Below are 25,262 nucleotides of genomic sequence, written 5' to 3'. Positions count from 1 at the left end.
ATACTTTTTGCTCTGACATAGCAGCCTCTATGCTATGTAGACCCTCAAATATTAAAGTAGTTGTCCAGTTTAAAAAAAAATCATATAGAAATATGCATAAAATAGTAAGTTTCACAATTTTCAAAAATGCTTTTCTTATCACAGGTATCGCCAGCTATCAGCCCGGGTTTCGGCACCACTTTCGGCTCATCTCAGGACAGCACTTCCTATATTAGCATGTGACTAGTGCTGTGAGTGAAGGAGCTGGCTTATGGGCTCATTTCAATAGCTAGGCCATTACATTTATCTTGTCTTGTGGCCCAGACAGATAAGGGGGCTGGCTTAAAGGGATTCTGTTATGAGTTTTATGCTTCCCACACTGAAGGCACATAAAAAATGCTCAGTAACTAATTGGGCTTCTTGCGTTATTTTGATAAAAATTATAATCACTATCTACACTGTGTTCCAAATTATTATGCAAATAATATTTCCTCATATTTTCTCTAAATTACCTATCTGAATTGCAGTCATTGTTATTTTCCAGTCATCTACTATTCTAGTATAATTGCAATGTTTTGGAACAAACTGCCTATGAAAACAGAATCTTTTTTTAAAAAAAATAAACACTCAATATGCATGTTCCAAATTATTATGCACAGCAGAGTTTTCAACCTTTTTTTATTTTGAACAAAAAAATGGTCAATTGTGAAGTTCTAAGCATTATCAGCTTATTACAAAATGAAATCAAACAGTTTTCAAGTGAAAACTTTATTCCAGGTGATGTTACATTTGCACATAGGACCCCTTGTTCGAAAGAAGCTTCTGAACTCTCTTGTCCATTGAATTTGTCAGTTTTTGGATGGTTTCTGCTTCAATTGTTTTGCATGTGGACAGAATCCCCTCCCAGAGCTGTTGCTTAGATGTGAACTGCCTCCCGCCATCATAGACACTCCTTTTGATGATGCTCCAGAGGTTCTCTATGGGGTTGAGGTCAGGGGAAGATGGTGGCCACACCATAAGTTTGTCCTCTTTTATGCCCATAGCAGCCAGAGATGCAGATGTGTTTTTTGCAGCATGAGACGGTGCATTATCATGCATGAAAATGATCTTGCTGCGGAAAGCACGGTTCTTCCTCTTGAACCATGGCAGGAAGTGTTGTTTTAGATACTCCACATAGATTATGGAGTTCATCTTTACCCCTTCAGGGATCATAAAGGGGCCGACAATCTCTCTCTTCATGATTCCAGCCCAAAACATTACTCCACCTCCTCCTTGTTGGCGCCTTAGCCGTGTTTTCATGGGGTGTCCATCAACCAGCCATCCTCCACTCCATCCATCTGGACCATCGAGCGTTGCACGGCACTCATCGGTGAACAAAACAGTTTGGAAGTCAGTCTTCATGTATCGTTTGGCCCACTGGAGCCGTTTCTGCTTGTTGCAGTGGATAGAGGTGGTCGACAGGATGGCTTACGCACAGCTGCAAACCTCTGAAGAACCCTGCATCTTGTTGTTCTGGGGACGTTGGAGGCACCAGCAGCTTCAAAAACTTGTCTGCTGCTATGACCAGGCATTTTTGCAGCTGCTCTTTTAACCTTACACAATTGCCTGTTGGAAAGAGTCCTCAATTTTTCCTTATCAGCACGCACACGTGTGTGCTGGGAATCAGCTACATACTTCTTGATTGTGCGATGATCACGATGAAGTGTCTTGGCAATGTTGATTGTAGTCATGCCTTGACCTAAATACTCCACAATTTGTTGCTTCTCAGCAGCCGACACATCCTTTTTCTTTCCCATTTTGGCAAAAAATGTAGGCTGCTTAATAATGTGGAACAGCCTTCTTAAGTAGTCTTGCCTTTATTTGGACACACCGGCCAAACTAATGTGCACAGGTATCTGCAATTGCTTTCAGTGATATAAAGAGCCCTGACACACATCACCATCAATGAGTTTAAATGACAAACAAAAAAACTCTAACCTTATCACTCCTAAACTCTATGTGCATAATAATTTGGAACACAGTGTAAATCCACTGATGTTATTGACAGCTTGCTGCCTACACTGTGCATAGGCAGAAAGCGGCAGGAGATAAAATATTGATTTACCAAAACTACAACAAGAAGCCCAGTAAATAACCGACACCTGGAATCAGGGTCTCCTACAGCATTTTGTTCTGAGATGGCACAGCAAAAATCTGATGAAAGATTCTCTTTAACTATTGAAATGACCAGTCAGTGAGCCCCTTTAGCTCACTGGTCACAGGCCGACATAGCAAACAGTCAAAACACTTTCATCCCTGTTGATAACGATTTTCCCGGAGTCCACCGCATAGGAAACCATGGAACAAGCGGGGCTCTGGCCTTTCACAAAATGTCGGCAGACCCCCGCAGCATCAGACACCACCCGCAGCACCGGATACCACCCATAGCACCAGACACTCGCAGCAGCGTGCCGCACATCCGAACACCCCCTCATCCCTGCCTGCGGCCTGCAGCAACGCTCCACTCTTGCCTCCTCCAGCAGCGACCCTGGGACCCCGCTTCACTGCAGCCACCACCCCCAGTAAGCAATAAGATGAATGGATTATAAGTACCACCATTTTATTAAAAGAAAGTTTTTTTCCTATTTTTCTCCTCAAAATTTGGGGTGCATCTTATAAACCAAAAAATACCGTATATATTTTCATCTTTAACATTTTAAAAGTTACAAAAAGGAAAATGGTCCGATGCAGGACTTTGGGCACCTGCATGGTTAGTATCACCCCCCTTTTGAAAGTATCACAGATTGTAAACACTTTTTGTAGCCAGACAAAAGTCTTTCAATTCTTCTTTGAGGGATTTTCATCCATTCTTCCTTGGAATATTCTTCCAGTTCCGTGAGATTCCTGGGTTGTCTTGCATCCTCTGCTATTTTGAGGTCTAGCCACAGATTGTCAATGATGTTCAGATCAGGGGACTGTGAGGGCCTTTCTTAACAATGATAGTGAACAAGACATAACCCTAACAGGCTAATTAAGGTCGGAAACCTTGGTCAAAGTTATTTGAGCAGACAATTCTCCAAGGGTGGCCAAACTTTTGCATCGATCAATTTCCCTTTTTGTACTTTCTAAAATGAAAAAAAATTCCAATACATATATATTTTTATTGCCTGAAATACAAAGGAAATGTGTCATCTTTAACTTTATCCCTTTTAGAGATTATTTAATCTTCAACTTGCTTAACTGTTCACAATAACAGTAATTTTGACCAAGCATGCCCAAACTTTTACATGCCACAGCAACCACATGGAGCATAGGAACCTGTAATCTGCAGCTAGAGATGTTTATTGACTTTTATGCACGAGTGTTATGGTCATGCTCTGTATCCTATGCAGGGGTCACTATACAGGGAGAAGGAGGAGGTCAGGGGTGACAAACTTATTTTGTGATTAATTTTGTCTTGTCTACTGGGTATAGTAGAGATGAGATAATTTCCAGGACCATGGTCCAGCAGCCAGATCAGTATTCCACAGCTGATTGAGTCCCGCGAACTGTTTCCTACCTGATGGCATGCTCTTTCGATGAGCTGGACTTGAGTGACACCATTGTTGCAGTGTGACTCACACATGACATGGAACCATGCTAGCTAATCAAAGAGAAGCCAGGGAGGTGGTGCGCAGGGCTCCTGGACTTAGCCGCTGGATCAGGGTCCTGCAAACGTATTCACTGATGTCTAATATACAGGTGTTGCTGTCAACTGCAATCCTGTCTGTGCTGCAAAACTGCTGAGAGTGATCTTATCAGGGGTGTATCAGGTGTGACTGACAGTCATCCTTGATCCGGCTGTAGAAGGTCACTGCGATTAGCTCTACAAGCACCTGTTTGATTTTTGCATCTCTATTATGGGGTGATATCCTTCTCCCTCTACGACTCAGCAGTTACCTCCACCTTCTGCTGCTAATTAACACACCTTTGCTGAAGGTTTAAGTGCATTCAATCTCTTCAGCATGGTGCTGGTGTTAGCTCAATTTCCCTCTGACTTGTTGGAAATACTAGCAGTCGGCTAGTGTCTTCTTGGAGCCTCTTAGAGGATTTCTGGCACGTTATTTAGGTTGTCTTCTCAAGTTAAGTGTATCCCCTCGTTTGTCCACCCTCTGTCTTTAGTTGTAGTGGAGTCTGTCTAGCGCTTACCCCGTTCCCTCTCTATCCAGGGCCTATCGCTAGGGTCAGGCAGGGATTAGGTTACTGCTCGGCGATAGGTGCGAAACCTATTTAGGGACGTTTAGGGCAGACAGGGTGTTGTTAGATCTGCCTAAGGGTCTCCACTCCCCTATTCCCTAGTGTTTGGGCTTCCCCTTCCCTATTCCCGTTGTTGTGCACCTTATTTCTCCCTCACCCAGCGTGACAGATCCCTATAGAGCAGAAAAACTGCAAAATTTCAGAATTTCTTTTTGATATATAGACAGAAACCCGTGAAAATTAGAAAAAGACATCACCAAAAGTTTTTTAAAAATATTTCTAAAATAAAAACAATAGCTTATTTCCCATTGATACATTCCCTATAAGCGCCAATACCTGATAATAACTGACGTCAATGCGCTGGACAATGGTGATGAGACTTCGTACGATGGTCAGCGACTTTACAAAACAGTGACCGACACATTGATTGTTTTCCTACTTTGACCACCGTTACACCGTGAGGATATAACGGCTCATAGACTATTATACACTATCACACTGTTCCCCTCGCGGCTTTATTATAATCAGGCCTTCTGGAATATATCTATGATCTTCTATGAATGTGACAGGTCTCATGTTCTAATATTAATTCTTCTGGAAGCCCCAAAGCATAATTAGTTCCTTGCAAATATTGAAATACTATAAATAGTTTCCAGGACAACACATTTTGTAAGTGCAAATTTGGCAAATAAAATGTGCCACTGGCAATTCCTTCTCTTGGGAATACAGAATTAGAGAAGTATTTTTAGAGTTTAGGAGATTATTTATATTTTTATTTTTTTAGTCTTGATATCTACTTATAAATTGATAAAACAAAACAGCCGTGGACGGTATCCGGGATGATATCTGGACATCGGTAATAATCATTAACTCTGCGCTCATTGCGGATTCAGTTTATTGCAAAATTTACAAAAATTTGCAATAAGCCAATCACGCAAGAACAGTGTGAAAAGCTCAAGACAACTAATACAGCAAGTGTTTTCTCTAACTCCACCAAAAAATGATTGACCCTCTTCGTTGTCATGCTGCTGCAGTGCAGTATAGGGCAACCTCCACCAGGGGGAGCTGGTGAGGGAAGTGAGGCTGCACACACAGAGTAGCACCACAGAGCAGCAGCACAAGCGCCACCGAGTGGCGAGAGAGTGGTCGGATAAGCCGAGTCAAAAAACAGTCAGAAGCAGAAGTACCAGAGGTTGCAGCAGTACACGTGGTCAGGAACAAGCCAGGGGGTTCAGCAATAAGACAAAGACAGAAGGCAGAAGCGAGTCCGAATACAAGCCGAGTCAAAACCAAATCAAACAAACTTACAGGGAAACACTGGGAAAGAGCAGACAGGGGGAGTCAACAGACACGGGGCAAGTCAGGGATCACAGAAGGACAAATCAAGGGTTACCAGAGTGAGGTACACACGCCGAAGGCAGAATGATAGCTGACACCGCCAGCAGGATGCATCGGCGCTAAATAGCAAACCTGAACCCCAGAATGAGGCAGAGCAAAGTTAACCCTTGACATGATCTGCCCGGAAAAAGGGCAGACAGGACAAAACCCCGGGACGGATCATGGCATTCCTGACCAGTACTTAGCAGCGCTCCTCTGGCTGTTATAACCTGCTACAAACGTGATGAATAGCCAGACTCCAGCTTCTGATGTTCTTCCTGGGGAATCGAAGGCACACACTTATTTTTGTTTGTTTTTTTTCTTATTGAATTTGAGAACTGCTGCATCTTTTAAATTTGCAGAAACTCAATTCTTTCAATGTTTTACAGTGTTTTTTCACCCGTAGAAAGCAATGAGAAAGTGCGAAAATGCTGCAAAAAAAAAAAACAACAGCAAACGGGTTTTGCAGCGTTTTTTGCTTTTGTTGGTGAATAAAATTAATTTTATTAAACATGGCTATTTATACAAGTCACACAAAAAAACGGGAAGCAAAAAAAAGCATAAAAATGCAGTAAAATCTTTTTCTTTTTTTTTTTTATTAATGCAGCTTTTTTTTTATTGCCAGGAGTACAGGTTTTGACTGCAAAAAAAAATATTGCGCGCAGTTTTACATAATAGCATTCAAAGGGTTAGAACATTTTTATTTTTAAGAATACATTATGGTTTTGCGTGACAATCTGATTATTTTAATAGCACCATTTTGGGGTAAAAACTATGTATAGGTTCTATATGTACAGACAATGGGCAAAGGTTGTATAGCTGCTATCAATTTATTTACATTTTTTTAAATTAATGAATAAAAAGCAAATCTCCGTCTCAGTTTTTTGGGATTTTGTTTTTAAAGGGAACCTGTCACCATGAAAATATAGTGTGCATGCACTATGCTATAGAGCCGGAGGAGCTGAGAAGATTGATATATAGCTTTGTAGGAAAAGATTCAATTTATTCTGTGTTTTTGGCATTTAATCCTCTGCTTTTTCTGGGGTATTCGGTCCAGTGGGCGGTCCTATCAGTGACTGAAAGCTTTCTTTCTATAACTGTGCATACAGAGGTAGCTGTCAGTCACTGATAGTACCGCATTTAATCCTCTGCTTTTTCTGGGGTATTCGGTCTAGTGGGCGGTCCTATCAGTGACTGAAAGCTTTCTTTCTATAACTGTGCATACAGAGGTAGCTGTCAGTCACTGATAGGACCGCCCACTGGACTGAATACCCCAGCCAAGTCACCACAGTGGTGGAGTGGGATGAGGTAAGTATCGCAAGTGCCAGGCCGTGAGCAAGTGGGGAGGCTCACTCACGGGCGCCGGCACTGGCAGACACCGGGCCCCCATAGCGCACAGGTGTCCCCGACGGCGAGTTGGCCACCTCGCCTGCTCAGGGCCCCAGTACTTGCCCGGTTGCGCAGAGTGCTGACGCCGGCCCTGCCTACGCTGCTGCAACAACCAGTACTACTCGGCTTTTAATATCTCGCCCAGCTTAGCTTTCTGGGAGAGATCTACACTCCGTCCAGTATCCCCCCCGTTGGCTGCATACACAGTAGAATTTGCCTGTAAAGAAGAAGAATACTGTTTAGCCTTTTATGCAGAGAAAATCCTCCTACATATAGCAGTGCTTGTGGACTTTCTGCCTGCCATGCTAGAGGTTATTAGAATAATTACATAATTACTGTACAAATGGAGGCAACTACCCAGCACGGACAGATGACCAGGGAGGCCCTGAGATGGAGGAAGAGAGGAGGAAACCAAACAAACAGCAGCGTCTTGACTGAGCTCCCCTCTCCCACACATGGGGCTGGCCCTCTCCTGAGTCCATCACTCACCATGAGCAGTTTCTGCCCTTCTTTTTAGAACATCCTATAGGTTTCAGTTTCTCTCCCAATGAAAACTCTGATCTATGACCAGCTTTATGGAATTGCATGTATTATTACAACTGCTCCAATAATTCATATTTCCCAGCTGAGGACCTGCATTACCTGATGATTGGGGAAAATGCCATATTTGAATTACAAAAGTAAATTAAAGGGGCTGTCCACTTTCAGGAAAGTCAGCCCTAAATTGTGTAAAATATCAAAAATACCAAACTCAGCAGGTAGCCGCCCTCACTGGGTCCATCATCAGCTCCCTACCTAGTCTCGGGGGTCTGGCGGTAGCGGTGCTGTCAGGTCAAAACTGCACATCAACCCTTTATTCTGACACGGAGCTCTGTAAGTCCTGAGAAGAAAAACTGTTCTATTAATTTAGTCTTTTCTTCTAAACCTCAGGAGCACGCACTAAGGTGAACTAATGTGTCGGCACATCTACGCCATCGCCATTTATTAGCCTCATTCTCTGTTACTTCAAAGCAAATTAATCTAACAAGCTCAATTTAATGTGGGTTTTTTTTTTCACAAACTTCCTCCAAATACAGGTCCGAGAGTCTAATAAATACGACGTTAATCTGGAGCGTGCCACATAGAGATAAGTCTGCAAAATGGAAAAAAAAATACAATTGCAACCACCTACAGTCACCACTAGAGGGAGCTAACAGCATACTGTAGTTACATTAAACTAATAACACAGTATGCAGTAAGCTCCCCCTAGTGGTGGTTGCAGGTAGCCACATTTATCATTTGATGATTTGCACAGGATTTGGAGTTCTATCTTAGAATCATTGAATTCAACAGCTTTAGACGGGGCCATAACAATCGTGGTCACAGTGTTTGTGCCCGCGCCCATGCGGGATGGGCGCCGCTGATGCCAGTGCCTATTTCAGTTGCATGTACGTCTGAAATATATGGCATTGTAGAGACCCGCTGGCTCACTGCCCTGCAATAAACGCCGTCAGCCAATCAGAGGCTGGCAGCTGACATCGGCGTCACGGTCGGTGCATGCCAGTGATGTCACTGCCCATGGATGGCACGCTGTAGTAAGTTGTTAGGACACCGCACATCGTGGGAGTGGAGGAAGATAAGAATAATTTATTTTTATTTTAAAGAAGCAGAACGGGGGATATTATACCAGGAAGGGGCCCAGGCTTGGGAATAGTATACCAGAAAGGGGCCCAGAATGGGGGACATTATATCATGTAGGGGCCCAGGATGTAGGGAATTATTACTGGAAAGGGCCAGGATACAAGGATGGGGGACATTATTACTGGAAGAAGCTTAGGATGGGAAGACATTATAACAGTAAAGGGCACAGAATAGGGGATATTACTACTGGAAGGGGCTCAGGATGAGGGGACATTATAACAGGAAGAGAACCAGGATGGGGGACATTATACCAGGATAGGGAAATTGATATAGGAAGGGGCCAGGATCAGGGACATGATTACTGGAAGGGGCCAGGATAGGAGACATTATACCACGATTGGGGACGATATTACTGGAAGAAGCTCAGGATGGGAATACATTATAACTGGAAGGGGCACAGAATAGGGGATATTATTCCTGGAATGGGCTCAGGGTGATAGGATATTTTTACAGGAAGAGGCCCAGGTCTGGGGGACATTATACCAGGATAGGGATATTATTACAGGATGGGGACATTATTACAAGGAGGTGAAGGGCGAACACATATGTCTTCATAGGATCTAGAATGATGCAAGGGACAATATTTCTGACCACCAGGCAGCTGGAGGCCCAGGTCTAAATTTTGCATCGGGCCCATCGATCTCTAGTTACGCCCTTGGTATTAGAAATATATTAGGAAGTGAATCAGCCCAGAATATTGAAGCCAAGTAATTCCGTACTTTGATTTTCCTAACTTCTATTTCATGGCAATCCAAACTGTATATGTGCTAGACAATATTCTCAAGCCACTCTGTACAAATGTGAACACTTTGGATCTCAAGTTAGAGACCCCCTTTCTAAAGTGATGGAATATTAATGCTACCAGGTTCAGGCCTGCAGCTTTGCACCTGTTCTTCCCTGTACCACCCATATTGTATAACATTTCCCAAATAAAACAGTGAATTCTCCCACAATGGCTGAACGATTCTGCTGAAAGCCGAAATTCGCAACAGGAGCGACAGTCTATAAAGCCGCCGCACGAAGGGGACAATTATCGGGAAGCTGTCGATTTCTTGTGTCAGCTAAAACCTACAATTACTGTCATCGGCGAGGTGGACAAATAATGTGTGGGAACACACAGAAGAAGATACCAAGAGCTAATAGAAATCTGCCCCAAAATCCATGAAGATTCTGCAGCTGATTTGACCCATTAGGAAGCAAGTAAATGAAGACAGACTGATATAACAATCCATGTTATTACGCAGAGGTGACGCCACGGCCTAGAAAATACGCTGCAAGATTTTATGTGATTGCACAGTATTTACATTAGTTTACTAGAATGGTCCCAGCAGCACAGAGGATTTCAGAGCAGATATTTCTTGGGTAACAATACATATTAGTTTAGAAACAAATAATAATCCATCTAGGCAGTACAATTACATTAACATGTATGCAAAATCAAACTAAAGAGGGTCTCTAGGCCTTTACCCTTTCCTGAAAGGGATATTACTAGTGATGAGCGAATATACTCGTTACTCGAGATTTCCCGAGCATGCTCGCGGGTTCTCTGAGTATTTTTTAGTGCTCGGAGATTTAGTTCTTCTTGCCGCAGCTGAATGATTTACATCTGTTAGCCGGCATAAGTACATGTGGGGGTTCCCTAGCAACCAGGCAACCCCCACATGTACTTATGCTGGCTAACAGATGTAAATCATTCAGCTGCGGCAAGAAAAACTAAATCTCCGCGCACTAAAAAATACTGGGAGGACACCCGAGCATGCTCGGGAAATCTCGAGTAACGAGTATATTCGCTCATCACTAGATATTACCAACTAAAACATTATCATACATATTGTATACAGAATCATCTCATACCAAGCACAGCCACAGATGACAGTGGAGCGGGTACCGGGAAAAAAGAAGCAATTTTGATAATCTTATATATGCCCTTTAAGCGTTGGAAAGTTCTGTTGCTCTTTAGGAACTTTTAGCATCTTGTGTAACAAGAAAATCAGTACCAGCTGTTTGTGCTCCAGAGCTGCTCTTCCTACAGTTTGTGCTCCAGAGCTGCTCTTCCTACTGTTTTCCTACCGTTTATGCTCCAGAGCTGCTCTTCCTACCGTTTGTGCTCCAGAGCTGCTCTTCCTACTGTTTGTGCTCCAGAGCTGCTCTTCCTACTGTTTGTGCTCCAGAGCTGCTCTTCCTACTGTTTGTGCTCCAGAGCGGCTCTTCCTATTTGTGCTCCAGAGCTGCTCTTCCTACTATTTGCGCTCCAGAGCTGTTCTTCCTACAGTTTGTGCCCCAGAGCTGCTCTCCCTACTCTTTATGCTCCAGATCTGCTCTTCCTACTGTTTGTGCTCCAGAGCTGCTCTTCCTACTGTTTGTGCTCCAGAGCTGCTCTTCCTACCGTTTGTGCTCCAGTGCTGCTCTTCCTATTTGTGCTCCAGAGCTGCTCTTCCTACTATTTGCGCTCCAGAGCTGTTCTTCCTACAGTTTGTGCTCCAGAGCTGCTCTTCCTACTGTTTTCCTACCGTTTATGCTCCAGAGCTGCTCTTCCTACCGTTTATGCTCCAGAGCTGCTCTTCCTACCGTTTGTGCTCCAGAGCTGCTCTCCCTACTGTTTATGCTCCAGAGCTTCTCTTCCTACTGTTTGTGCTCCAGAGCTGCTCTTCCTACTGTTTGTGCTCCAGAGCTGCTCTTCCTACTGTTTGTGCTCCAGAGCGGCTCTTCCTACTGTTTTCCTACCGTTTATGCTCCAGAGCTGCTCTTCATACCGTTTGTGCTCCAGAGCTGCTCTTCCTACTGTTTTCCTAACGTTTATGCTCCAGAGCTGTTCTTCCTACTGTTTGTGCTCCAGAGCTGCTCTTCCTACTGTTTGTGCTCCAGAGCTGCTCTTCCTACTGTTTGAGCTCCAGAGCGGCTCTTCCTACTGTTTTCCTACCGTTTATGCTCCAGAGCTGCTCTTCCTATTGTTTGTGCTCCAGAGCTGCTCTTCCTACTGTTTTCCTAACGTTTATGCTCCAGAGCTGTTCTTCCTGCTGTTTGCGCTCCAGAGCTGTTCTTCCTACAGTTTGTGCCCCAGAGCTGCTCTCCCTACTCTTTATGCTCCAGATCTGCTCTTCCTACTGTTTGTGCTCCAGAGCTGCTCTTCCTACTGTTTGTGCTCCAGTGCTGCTCTTCCTATTTGTGCTCCAGAGCTGCTCTTCCTACTATTTGCGCTCCAGAGCTGTTCTTCCTACAGTTTGTGCTCCAGAGCTGCTCTTCCTACTGTTTTCCTACCGTTTATGCTCCAGAGCTGCTCTTCCTACCGTTTATGCTCCAGAGCTGCTCTTCCTACCGTTTGTGCTCCAGAGCTGCTCTCCCTACTGTTTATGCTCCAGAGCTTCTCTTCCTACTGTTTGTGCTCCAGAGCTGCTCTTCCTACTGTTTGTGCTCCAGAGCTGCTCTTCCTACTGTTTGTGCTCCAGAGCGGCTCTTCCTACTGTTTTCCTACCGTTTATGCTCCAGAGCTGCTCTTCATACCGTTTGTGCTCCAGAGCTGCTCTTCCTACTGTTTTCCTAACGTTTATGCTCCAGAGCTGTTCTTCCTACTGTTTGTGCTCCAGAGCTGCTCTTCCTACTGTTTGTGCTCCAGAGCTGCTCTTCCTACTGTTTGAGCTCCAGAGCGGCTCTTCCTACTGTTTTCCTACCGTTTATGCTCCAGAGCTGCTCTTCCTATTGTTTGTGCTCCAGAGCTGCTCTTCCTACTGTTTTCCTAACGTTTATGCTCCAGAGCTGTTCTTCCTGCTGTTTGTGCTCCAGAGCTGCTCTTCCTACCGTTTGTGCTCCAAAGCTGCTCTTCCTACCATTTGTGCTTCAGAGCTGCTCTTCCTACTGTTTGTGCTCCAGAGCTGCTCTTCCTACGGTTTGTGCTCCAGAGCTGCTCTCACTACTGTTTGTGCTCCAGAGCTGCTCTTCCTACTGTTTGTGCTCCAGAGCTGCTCTTCCTACTGTTTGTGCTCCAGAGCTGCTCTTCCTACTGTTTTTGCTCCAGAGCTGCTGTTCCTACCATTTGTGCTCCAGAGCTGCTCTTCCTACTGTTTGTGCTTCAGAGCTGCTCTTCCTACTGTAGTCAAGAAAGGAAATTGCAACAAGAGTCATCCATTTTGGAAGCTAAAGAGAATTGCCACTGGTCACACGGTCACCCAACCTATAAAATCATATATGCAAACAATGTCCAGCTCTCCCTGACATTTCTTTTTTAGCATTTTGCAAATAGATAGCAATCAATATAAAGGTAGGAATGCTCACATAGCCCAAATGTCAGAAGTTAGCCACAAAAGTTTAAGAACTTCTATTCATTGCAACAGAGCAGTCAGGTACAACTGACATAATAGAGCAAGACGACCCACTTATATATAAAAGTATAGCATCCAACAATCTACCCTAAAGCAGAACTTTGTGGAAAAAAACGGTTAAGAAGCAGGCAGCAGCTGAAAGCAACATTTAAAGGAGAGATCTGTGGAAAAAATGATAAAGAAGTAGCTGAAAGCGGGTATGTTCACACATTGCGTTTTTCCTGTTTTTCCAGAAAGTAACAATTCTATCTCTGCTACATCTGTAAGTCACTATTTGTCTTAGAACATACAAAACAATTCCATCTTAATCTTTTCCAACACTACAACTCCCAGGCTGTCGGAGCAATGTTGGGAGTTGTACTTTTCTGGCAGCTGGAGAGTCACAAGTTGAGGAGCAGATATTGATAAAGAAGCATGGAGCTAAGCTAAACCGCCGCTCTTACTCCAACCCCCATCATTGCAACGATCATCATTACCAACATCCAAAAAAATCCATCTAATCTCATTGTCGTCAAAGTAATCCAATGCATAAAATCCCAAAACTTCCACCTCCCACCCCCCACTGCACTAAAAAAAACGAATCCCCTCGGATTAAAAGGCAAAGAGCAGGAGGTAAGAAAATGCTGCATTACTCCAGACCCCGCAGATGCCTGATGCCTTCACACTTCTGCTTTCCATGAACACCACAACAATCAGACATCTGTCCGAGCCCCTCCGGCGAGAACGGACCCCGGGGGTGAGAAAATGAAGGAGCAGCTCGCCGGCTATAGGATCCGGCAAGACGTGCGATTATGTCCTCCACCTCCTGACCACCGGTAGACATCACTGAAGACTCTCCATGTTCTTCCCATCTCCGACCCTCCACCTCGCTGCCTAATGAACTCACCTCCCGGGAAATCCTATAAGAAATCCCTTTATCACAGTCCGCGCTGACACGCGCCGCACACCCCCGTCAGCTTCTCCGCAGCCCCGACCATCAGGAGACGATGTGGAGTTATTTTGACCGTAATTTTTTTTTTTCTTCTCCCTTTCCTATAGTCACCTCTCCACCCCTCTACTCTTATAGATTAACCCCTTCCACACCCAAGCCAACCCAGTTCCCTAGCAACAGAGGGGGTTAATCTCGACGAATTGACCCATCAGCTGCTGGCCCCAAGAGCTTGCGATCCGCTCTGGAGTGAAGTGAGGAAGTCCCTATTCATGATTGTTAGATTACAATAGCAGAATGGATTAACGGCTAGAGAAGGTGGGGGGAGTGTAATAAAGACCCCCTCTGCTCTTGATCTTCCGTTTTGCATCTCTATTCATTGACAGGTTGCTTACGAGTAAAATATGAGCTGCGTTTAACCCCCTCTGACAATCCAACTTCCTAAATCGATAGGGTGACAGCCCAGATTGAAGATCTACCTAAGCTTCGAAGAAGCGAATCCTTTGACCCTGACCCTCAACACGGTGGTAGCCCAAGTGGAAGCTCGCCCTAAACTTCAGGAAAGGGGATCCATTGACCCCCATCCTTCGACACGTTAGAACACAGATTGAAACTCACCCTAAGTTTTTTAGAATCCATCGATCTCTGACCCTTTGACAAAATGGCAAGCTAAGTGGAAGCTCGCTCTAAGCTTCAAAAAAAGGGGATCTATTGATTCTAACCCTTAACATAGTGGCGTCCCAAGTGGAAGCTCATTCTAAGATTTAAAGAAGGGAATCCATTGATTACGAACCTCAACATGGTGGTAGCCCAGGTGGAAGCTCTCCCTAAACTTCAAAAAACGTGATCCATTGACCCCGACACTTGACACGGTGGTAGCCCAAGTGGAAGCTCGTCCTAAACCTCAGGAAAGGGGATCAATTGACCCCCATCCTTTGACAGGTTAGAACCCACATTGAAACTCACCCTAAGTTTTTTAGAATGCATCAATTTCTGACCCTTGACAAGATGGTAGCCTAAGTGGAAGCTCGCTCTAAGCTTCAAAAGAGGGGATCTATTGATTCTGACCCTCAACAAAGTGGAAACCCAAGCGGAAGCTCATTCTAAGATTTGAAGAACCTCAACATGGTGGTAGCCCAGGTGGAAGCTCTCCCTAAACTTCAAAAAACGTGATACATTGACCCAGTTAATCGACACGGTAGTAGCCCAAGTGGAAGCTCATCCAAAGCTCTAAAGAAGGGGATCCATCTACCCCGAACCTCGATATAGTGGGAGCCCAGGTGGAAGGCTTTACTAAACTTCAAAGAAGGGCATCCATTGACCCAAACAGTCAATACAATGGCAGCCCAAGTGGAAGCTCACCCTATCTTCATAGATGGGGATCCATTGACCCAGATGCTCCACGTGGTTGTAGCCCAAGTGGAAGCTCACTCTAAATTTTTTAAAAGGGGATCTATTGAAACTCAACACGATGACAGCCAAGGTGGAAGATCACTCTAAAATTTTTAAAAGGAGATCTATCGATCCTCGACACTATGGAAGACTTGGTGGAAGGAGTTCTATTGACCCTTGCCCAAGTGGAAGCTCACCCTTATCTTCCCTAATCCATTGTCCCCAATACTTAACATGGTGACATCCCTGGTGGAATCTCTCCCTCTGCTTTGGTGAAAGGGATCAATCTCTTACCCTTGACAGGGTGGCAGCCCATGTGGAGGCTCACCCTAAACTTCAGTGAAGGAGATCCAATGACAGATTACCCTAATCTATGGACAGGGATTTAATCCAGATTAAAGATTACCCTAAACTATGGAAAAGGGGATTCAGTCCAGATTAAAGATTATCCTAAACCGTGGAGCGGGGGATCCATCCATCCTTGACAGCATGGCAGCCGTGGTGGAAGGGGGATCAATGACCCCTGACTCCTCTATCTTGGGGGGATGAGGAAGGTTTCTGGGGGGGTTCTTCTAGTTTAGGAGGGGGCTTCCCATCCTAGAGCACTTTATTTCTTTTTAGGTATAAAAAGTCACGTTGTCGTCTTTCAATTAAAAAAAATCTGCATTTTTGTCATTAAAATTCTTGCACATGTAAACTCTGCTCCGCCATCTCCTGGAGCGAGGACCCTCATCATCACCACCATCATCATCATCATAACAATGATGGGGGTGATGGACAGGAGGAATGCGGATGAAAAAAAGGAAATAATGGCAAAGCGGCGGACTGAGGAGTGAAAGCCGGAGAGAAAAAGAGGTGAAGAGAGGAGAGGAAAGAACAGAGGAGAACAGAGGAGAGGAGAGGACCATGAACGCACAGAATATGGCGAGGGGCCGCGGGCTGTTCCTGTCAGATGATTTTCCTCGCAGCCTTTTGTTACGGCGGAGCGGTCATTTGCATGAAGAAAGCGCCGCGGCTTCTCGGTTTTTCGCACCTCCTCTCCCATTATACACAGTGCACACACTGACTCCACGGACACGCAGGAGGGGGCGAAACACGCCGATTATAACGGGCAGGACGCAGCGCGGGTGTGCGAGGGAGGAGGGAGAAACGGGGGTACGGAATAAGGAGGCCAACCTGCTGCTGGTGATCGCGGGGATCGCGGACGATCGCTGCCCCGGCCGGACCGTGGCCGCCTCTGCTCTGCTGTGCGCGGATCACAGGATCTGCCTCAGATGAACAAGTCCATGCTGCTCCGCACCGGCAGCCGCCACAGGCGCACACGGGGGCGCAGGCGGGGGGCGCGGACACTTCTGCAAAGTTTCATCGCTGATCACTTATTATTATTGAGGATTGGGGGGTGGGGGAGTGTAAGGGAGGGGGGCTGGGGTCCCCCTCTGTGAGGGGCTGCTGCTGCTGCTGGTGGGTTCGGCTGCAATGTTGTGGATGGGCAGAAGAGGGGATTGTGATTATTATCACAGGAGAGGAGAGGACAGAAGAGAGGAGAGGGGCTGCGGAAACTTACAGGGGAGCTGCAGCCTGGGCTCTCAGGGGTTAATGCAAATCAAGCGTCTACCTGCAGAAAAGAGAAATTGTTTATTCATCACATATCTGTATCTCTATCTATTATCTATCATCTATTATCTATCTATAATCTATCTCAGTCTATCTATTATCTATCTATCCATTATCTATCTATTATCTATCATCTATCTATTATTATTATTTATTTATATAGCACCATTAATTCCACGGTGCTGTACATGAGAAGGGGTTCCATACAGAGTTCTAGATATCGTTAACAGTAAACAAATTTACGATGACAGACTGGTACAGAGGGGAGAGGACCCTGTCCTTGCGGACTTACATTCTACGGGATAATGGGGAAGAGACAGGAGGTCGGGGTGCTGCAGCACCGGTGGTGGTGAGGCAGCAGCTCAGGTGGTTGGTGAGGCGGTGGCGACACAGCAGCTTGGGTGGTCGGTGACGTGGCAGCAGCTCTGGCGGTGGTGGTGCGGCAGCTCTAGTGGTGGTGAGGCAGCAGCTCTGGTGGTGGTGAGGCGGCAGCTCTAGTGGTGAGGCGGCAGCTCGGGTGGTCGGCGACGTGGCGGCAGTTCTGGCGGTGGTGACGCAGCAGCTCGGGTGGTTGGTGACGAGGCAGCAGCTCGGGTGGTGGTGAGGCGGCAGAATGGTTATTGTAGGCTGTAGGCTTTCCTGAAGAGATGGATTTTCAGGTTCCGTCTGAAGGATCCTAGGGTGGTGGACAATCGGACGTGTTGAGGCGTGGAAATTCCAGAGGATGGGGGATATTCGGGAGAAATCTTGGAGGCGGTTGTGTGAGGAACGAATAAGTGTGGAGGAGAGTAGCAGGTCTTGGGAGGATAGAAGACTACGTGAGGGAAGATAGTGGGAGATTAGTTCAGAGATATAGGGAGGGGAAAGGTTGTGGATGGCTTTGTAGATCAGTGTTAGTAGTTTGAACTGGATTCGTTGGGGCATTGGGAGCCAGTGGAGGGATTTGCAGAGGGGTGAAGCAGGGGAGTAGCGAAGAGAGAGGTGGATTAGCCGGGCAGCAGAGTTGAGGACAGACTGGGGTGATGCAAGAGAGTTAGCGGGGAGGCCACAGAGGAGGGTGTTGCAATAATCGAGGCGGGAGATGATGAGGGCATGCACAAGAGTTTTGGTAGATTGTGGGCTGAGGAAGAGACGGATTCTGGCAATATTTTTGAGTTGGAGGCGACAGGAGGTGGCTAGAGTTTGGACGTGTGGTTTGAAGGATAGGGCAGAGTCGAGAGTTACTCCGAGGCAGTGGATTTCAGGTGCGGGAGAGAGCATGATACCATTTACCATAATATATAGGTCAGGTAGGGGGGATATGTGAGATGGGGGAAAGATGATGAGTTCGGTTTTGTCTACATTGAGTTTTAGGAAGTGAGAGGTGAAGAAGGAGGATATGGCTGACAGACACTCCGGGATTCTGGACAGCATAGAGGCGACATCTGAGCCAGAGAGGTAGATCTGAGTGTCGTCCGCATACAGGTGGTACTGGAAGCCATGGGACTTTATGAGTTGTCCTAGGCCAAGGGTATAAATGGAAAAAAGTAGGAGCCCTAGGACAGAGCCTTGAGGGACTCCAACAGAGAGGGGCCGGGGTGAGGAGGTAGTGTGGGAGTGGGAAACGCTAAATGTGCGGTCGGAAAGGTATGAGGCAATCCAGGACAGGGCAAGGCCTTTGATGCCGAGGGAAGAAAGAATCTGTAGCAGTAGGCAGTGGTCGACTGTGTCGAAAGCAGAGGACAGGTCGAGAAGGAGGAGGATGGAGAACTGTCTGTTAGCTTTGGCTGTAAGTCGTTAGTAATTTTGGTCAGAGCAGTTTTGGTGGAGTGGTGGGGGCGGAAGCCAGATTGGAGGTTGTCAAGGAGAGAGTTAGAGAGTTAGATGAGAGGTTCGAGGAAAGTTGACCATGGACATGCTACTCAAGGAGTTTGGAAGCAAACGGGAGCAGTGATATGGGGCGGTAGCTGGGCATAGCAGTTGGGTCAAGGTTAGCTTTTTTGAGGATGGGTGTAATGGTGGCATGTTTGAAGGCAGAGGGGAAGGTACCAGGAGATAGCGATAGGTTGAAGAGATGGGTTAGGGCTGGAATGAGCATGTTAGTGAGGTTGGGGAGCAGGTGGGAAGGGATGGGGTCAAGTGCACAGGTGGTGAGGTGTGATTTGGAAAGGAGGCGAGTAAGTTCTCCTTCAGTGATGTTGAAGAGGGAGGTTATTAGTGAAGGGCAGAGGTCTGGTATATGGAGTGGTTGAGGTGGTGGAACAGTAAAGGTTTGCCTTGTGTGGTCGATCTTGTTTTTGAAGTAGGTGGCAAAGTCCTCAGAAGAGATTAGGGGAGTTGGAGGTGGCAGTGGTGGGCGGAGGTGAGAGTTAAATGTGCTGAACAGTTGTTTTGGGTTGTAGGATAGTGAAGATACAAGGTTAGTGAAATAGGTCTGTTTAGTAGAAGTGAGGGCTAGTTTGAAGGCAAGTGTAGCTTGTTTAAAAGCAGTGAAGTCGTCTGGCAGGCATGTTTTTTTTCAACGCAGCTCCGCGACCCTGGATGCTTGTCGGAGTTTTTTGGTGAGGTTGTTATGCCAGGGTTGCCTATTGATTTGTCGAACTTTGCCATGCATGAGAGGGGCGACTGAGTCTGTGGCTGATGTGAGGGTCGAGTTATAGAAAGCGGTGGCACTGTCCGTGTCGTGGAGTGAAGATATGGAGGACAGGGGTAGGAGAAAGTCTGAAAGTCTGGGAATGTCTAGGTGTGCAAGGTTTCTGCGAGGATGTGGTAGTGGCTCGACATGGGGGGCGGGTGATCTATCATCTATCTATTATCTGTCTCTATCTATTATCTATCTATTATTGATCTATCTCTATATTCTATCATCTATCTATTATCTATCTATTACATTGGTCTACAAAAAAAAAAAAATTCTGGCATGGACTTTAAGAACAGTTTTAGACTAATTTGAGGGTGCTGAATTCAAATCTGATCTTATAATTTCTCTATCACATCACGTTTTTGTGCTACAGGTATATAGCCCATTTTCAGGAATTCCATTATAAATATAAGTAGTGTATGAAAAGTGCCGGTTTATACGGTTCACTAAGGTAAATTTAGTTTTCATTTAGTTTCCCAATAAATGTGAGAATATCTTTGTTTTCTTTGAACATGCATAATTTCCATTTGTTATGATAACACCCTTGTTTTCTGTGCTACTAGACAGTAGAGCTACAGCCCAGCATTGGGTAAAAAATGAATGGCCTCAGCGACAGAGATTGGCATCTGGCGATTAGAATGTCATCCATGATCCTCTAGTGGATAGGAAGGACATTGTCTTTCCTCCCTTACACATAAAACTTGGATTGATGAAGCAGTTCGTCAAAGCTCTCAATCACAGTGGAGAATGCTTTAACTATATATGTTCAACTTTTCCTGGTCTTAGTGAAGAGAAGAAAAAGGCTGGAATATTTGATGGACCTCAAATAAGAACACTTATGAGAAACCCAAATTTTATCACATCAATGAATGAGACAGAAGAAAGAGCTTGGAATGCATTTTGTAATGTGGTGCAGAAATTTCTAGGGAATAAGAAAGCCGACAACTATGAAGAGATTGTGGAAGAGCTACTGATGAGTCTGCGAAATCTTGGATGTAGAATGAGTATCAAGATTCACTCTTTACACAGCCATTTGGACTTTTTTCCAGAGAACCTTGGGGATGTGAGCAAGGAAGAAGGGGAGCATTTTCATCAGGACATTAAAACAATGGAAGAACGGTATCAAGGCCGGTGGGACTCACATATGATGGCTGACTATTGCTGGAGCTTGATGAGAGACAACTCAGAAGCTGTACATCACAGATCAGCCAAGAAAAGAAAGTTCAAATAACTGCCATTTGCCATTCATCTGTGTGCCATATATATTTGTTTTTATATACCGTATATACTCGAGTATAAGCCGACCCGAGTATAAGCCGACCCCCCTAATTTTGCCACAAAAAACTGGGAAAACTTATTGACTCGAGTATAAGCCTAGGGTGGAAAATGCAGCAGCTACCGGTGAATTTCAAAATTAAAAATAGATGCTCCATAACGTTCATTATGGCCCCATAGATGCTCCACATAAAGCTGTGCCACATATAATGCTCTGCACCGTTCATTATGGCCCCATAGATGCTCCATAGAAAGCTGTGCCATATACAATGCTCTGCACCTTTGATTATGGCCCCATAGAAAGCAGTGCCATATACAATGCTCTGCACCTTTGATTATGGCCCCATAGATGCTCCATAGAAAGCTGTGCCATATAAAATGCTCTGCACCTTTGATTATGGACAAATAAATCCAAAATGGAGGGTATATTGCTCAAAAAAACCACCATGCTCCAAAACAAAATGGAATGGAGTACGTGGGAGAAAGATGGGTACCAATAGTATGTACCAGGACACTCCAAGCAATTAATTATAACAGGAGAAAAAACGGAGTAAATGTCCAACGATCATTTAAATAATATATTTATTAATTCAATAAATCACAACGAATTAGTCCAAACAATTAATATACATAAATAAATTTACAGATTCATTCAGCTAAAGGGAGCCGGGTAGCACAGACCAAAACTGGTGTGGAACCAAATGGACACCTGCTGTATAACGTAAAGTGCATAGTGCAACTATATATAGGTGTATTTCCCTGGGGTATGCTGCTAGAGTAATATATCCGTTCACATGAGCCCTGTACACAAGCTCAGAGAAAACGTATGTGTCATAAATAGCCACCAGGTTCTTACCACAATGCAGGCGTCAGATAAGGGTCCACACCAACGCCCCAACGCGCGTTTCGCGTTGGCTTCTTCGGGGGGCGGGACACGGTGTTTCGGGCTGTTGGCCCTCGTCAGTGCGAAGCATGAGAACTCATGCTTCGCACTGACGAGGGCCAACAGCCCGAAACACCGTGTCCCGCCCCCCGAAGAAGCCAACGCGAAACGCGCGTTGGGGCGTTGGTGTGGACCCTTATCTGACGCCTGCATTGTGGTAAGAACCTGGTGGCTATTTATGACACATACGTTTTCTCTGAGCTTGTGTACAGGGCTCATGTGAACGGATATATTACTCTAGCAGCATACCCCAGGGAAATACACCTATATATAGTTGCACTATGCACTTTACGTTATACAGCAGGTGTCCATTTGGTTCCACACCAGTTTTGGTCTGTGCTACCCGGCTCCCTTTAGCTGAATGAATCTGTAAATTTATTTATGTATATTAATTGTTTGGACTAATTCGTTGTGATTTATTGAATTAATAAATATATTATTTAAATGATCGTTGGACCTTTGATTATGGCCCCATAGAAAGCTGTGCCATATATAATGCCCTGCACCTTTGATTATGGCCCCATAGATAGCTGTGCCATATACAATGCTCTGCACCTTTGATTATGGCCCCAAAGATAGCTGTGCCATATATAATGCTCTGCACCTTTGATTATGGCCCCAAAGATAGCTGTGCCATATATAATGCTCTGCACCTTTGATTATGGCCCCATAGATAGCTGTGCCATATATAATGCCCTGCACCTTTGATTATGGCCCCATAGATAGCTGTGCCATATACAATGCTCTGCACCTTTGATTATGGCCCCAAAGATAGCTGTGCCATATATAATGCTCTGCACCTTTGATTATGGCCCCATAGATGCTCCACATAAAGCTGTGCCATATATATAATGCTCTGCACCGTTGCCCCATAGATACTCCACATAAATCTGTGCAATATACAATGCTGCTGCTGCTGCAATAAAAAAAAAATGACATACTCACCTCTCTTGCTTGCAGCTCCTCAGCGTCCCGTCCCGGCGTCTCTCTGCACTGACTGTTCAGGCAGAGGGCAGCGCGCACACTAGTACGTCATCGCGCCCTCTGACCTGAACAGTCAGAACAAGAGGACGCGAAGACGGAGCGGCACCCGGCGTGTGGAACGTGGACAGGTGACTATGAGATACTTACCTGCTCCCGGCGTCCCTGGCTCCTTCCCCCGGACAGCTGGTCTCCGGGTGCCGCAGCCTCTTCCTCTGTCAGCGGTCACCGTTACCGCTGATTAGAGGAATGAATTTGCGGCTCCACCCCTATGGGAGTGGAGTCCATATTCATTTCTCTAATGAGCGGTACCATGTGACCGCTGAACGGGAAGAGCTGCGGCACCGAAGACCGTGGGACGGGCAGGGGGAGCGCCAGGAGCGCCGGGACTAGGTGAGTATGCGACACGCTCTCTCCCCCTCACCCGCCGACCGTGACTCGAGTATAAGCCGAGAGGGGCACTTTCAGCCCAAAAATTTGGGCTGAAAATCTCGGCTTATACTCGAGTATATACGGTATGTAGTTAAATTCTGTAAGTATATTTGATTTGCTGTACATAGACTTTGTAATCTTTGTTATTCCTTGATTAAAAATATACAATGTAGTATCGAAAATCATGTGTTTTTATCATAAAACACTAGATAGGAGTAATTTACATCAAATATTGAAAATCTCGAAATCCTGATGTGATAGCCAAAAACGGAGTTCATATTCGTAATCAGCAGCAAAAATTGACGTAAAATATGTTTTAAAACCTTTTATCAGAAAAATTGCGTTGACCAGAGTTGTCTATCTATCTATCTATCTATCTATCTATCTATCTATCTATCTATCTATCTATCTATCTACAGTTAGGTCCATATATATTTGGACAGAGACAACATTTTTCTAATTTTGGTTATAGACATTACCACAATGAATTTTAAACAAAACAATTCAGATGCAGTTGAAGTTCAGACTTTCAGCTTTCATTTGAGGGTATCCACAATAAAATTGGATGAAGGGTTTAGGAGTTTCAGCTCCTTAACATGTGCGACCCTGTTTTTAAAGGGACCAAAAGTAATTGGACAATTGACTCCAAGGCTATTTCATGGACTGGTGTGGGCAATCCCTTCGTTATGTCATTCTCAATTAAGCAGATAAAAGGCCTGGAGTTGATTTGAGATGTGGTGCTTGCATTTGGAAGGTTTTGCTGAGAAGTAAACATGCGGTCAAAGGAGCTCTCCATGCAAGTGAAACAAGCCATCCTTAAGCTGCGAAAACAGAAAAAAACAAGCCGAGAAATTGCTACAATATTAGGAGTGGCAAAATCTACAGTTTGGTACATCCTGAGAAAGAAAGAAAGCACTGGTGAACTCATCAATGCAAAAAGACCTGGGCGTCCACGGAAGACAACAGTGGTGGAGGATAGAAGAATAATCTCCATGGTGAAGAGAAACCCCTTCACAACAGCCAACCAAGTGACCCACACTCTCCAGGAGGTCGGCGTATCAATATCCAAATCTACCATAAAGAGAAGACTGCATGAAAATAAATACAGAGGGTTCACTGCACGGTGCAAGTCACTCATAAGCATCAAGAATAAAAAGGCTAGACTGGACTTTGCTATAAAACATCTAAAAAAGCCAGCACAGTTCTGGAAGAACATTCTTTGGACAGATGAAACCATGATCAACCTCTACCAGAATGATGGAAAGAGAAAAGTATGGCGAAGGCGTGGTACAGCTCATGATCCAAAGCATACCACATCATCTGTAAAACACGGCGGAGGCAGTGTGATGGCTTGGGCATGCATGGCTGCCAGTGGCACTGGGTCACTAGTGTTTATTGATGATGTGACACAGGACAGAAGCAGCCGAATGAATTCTGAGGTATTCAGAGCCGCCATACTGTGTGCTCAGATCCAGCCAAATGCAGCCAAACTAATTGGTCGACGTTTCATCCTACAGATAGACAATGACCCAAAACATGAAGCCAAAGCAATCCAGGAGTTAATTAAATCAAAGAAGTGGAATATTCTTGAATGGCCAAGGCAGTCACCTGATCTCAACCAATTGAGCAGCATTTCACTTGTTAAAGACTAAACTTCAGACAGAAAGGCCACAAACAAACAGCAACTGAAAACCACCGCAGTGAAGGCCTGACAGAGCATCAAAAAGGAGGAAACACAGCGTCTGGTGATGTCCATGAGTTCAAGACTTCAGGCAGTCATTGCCAGCCAAGGGTTTTCAACCAAGTACTAAAAATGAACATTTTATTTAAAATTATTGAATCTGTCCAATTACTTTTGGTCCTTTTAAAAACAAGGTGGCACATGTTAAGGAGCTGAAACTCTTAAACCCTTCATCCGATTTTAATGTGGATACCCTCAAATGAAAGCTGAAAGTCTGAACTTCAACTGCATCTGAATTGTTTTGTTTAAAATTCATTGTGGTATTGTCTATAACCAAAACTAGAAAAATGTTGTCTCTGTCCAAATATATATGGACCTAACTGTATCTATCTATCTATCTATCTATCTATCTATCTATCTATCTATCTATCTATATCTAT

At 45.0% G+C, this 25,262-nt stretch overlaps 1 protein-coding gene across 3 annotated transcripts in view; it reads right to left on the bottom strand.

Moving 5' to 3' along the window:
• CTBP1 (C-terminal binding protein 1) overlaps nucleotides 1–16,605 on the bottom strand; it is a 571,211-nt gene extending 554,606 nt beyond the window's left edge. The window contains exon 1 of one of the 3 annotated variants that reach the window (XM_077280210.1): nucleotides 16,453–16,605. The gene's annotated coding sequence lies outside the window, so the exon portion shown is untranslated. Of the gene's footprint in view, nucleotides 1–13,842; nucleotides 13,939–16,452 lie in introns of those variants that run through there. The other 2 variants (XM_077280212.1, XM_077280213.1) reach the window with 2 other exon arrangements.
• Between the last annotated feature and the right edge of the window lie 8,657 nt (nucleotides 16,606–25,262).

The sequence above is a fragment of the Ranitomeya variabilis genome, chromosome 1, assembly GCF_051348905.1.
Source record: "Ranitomeya variabilis isolate aRanVar5 chromosome 1, aRanVar5.hap1, whole genome shotgun sequence".
NCBI lineage: Eukaryota > Metazoa > Chordata > Amphibia > Anura > Dendrobatidae > Ranitomeya > Ranitomeya variabilis.
The sequence above is the reverse complement of the archived record's forward strand: the minus strand, read 5'-3'. Positions and strand labels throughout refer to the sequence as shown.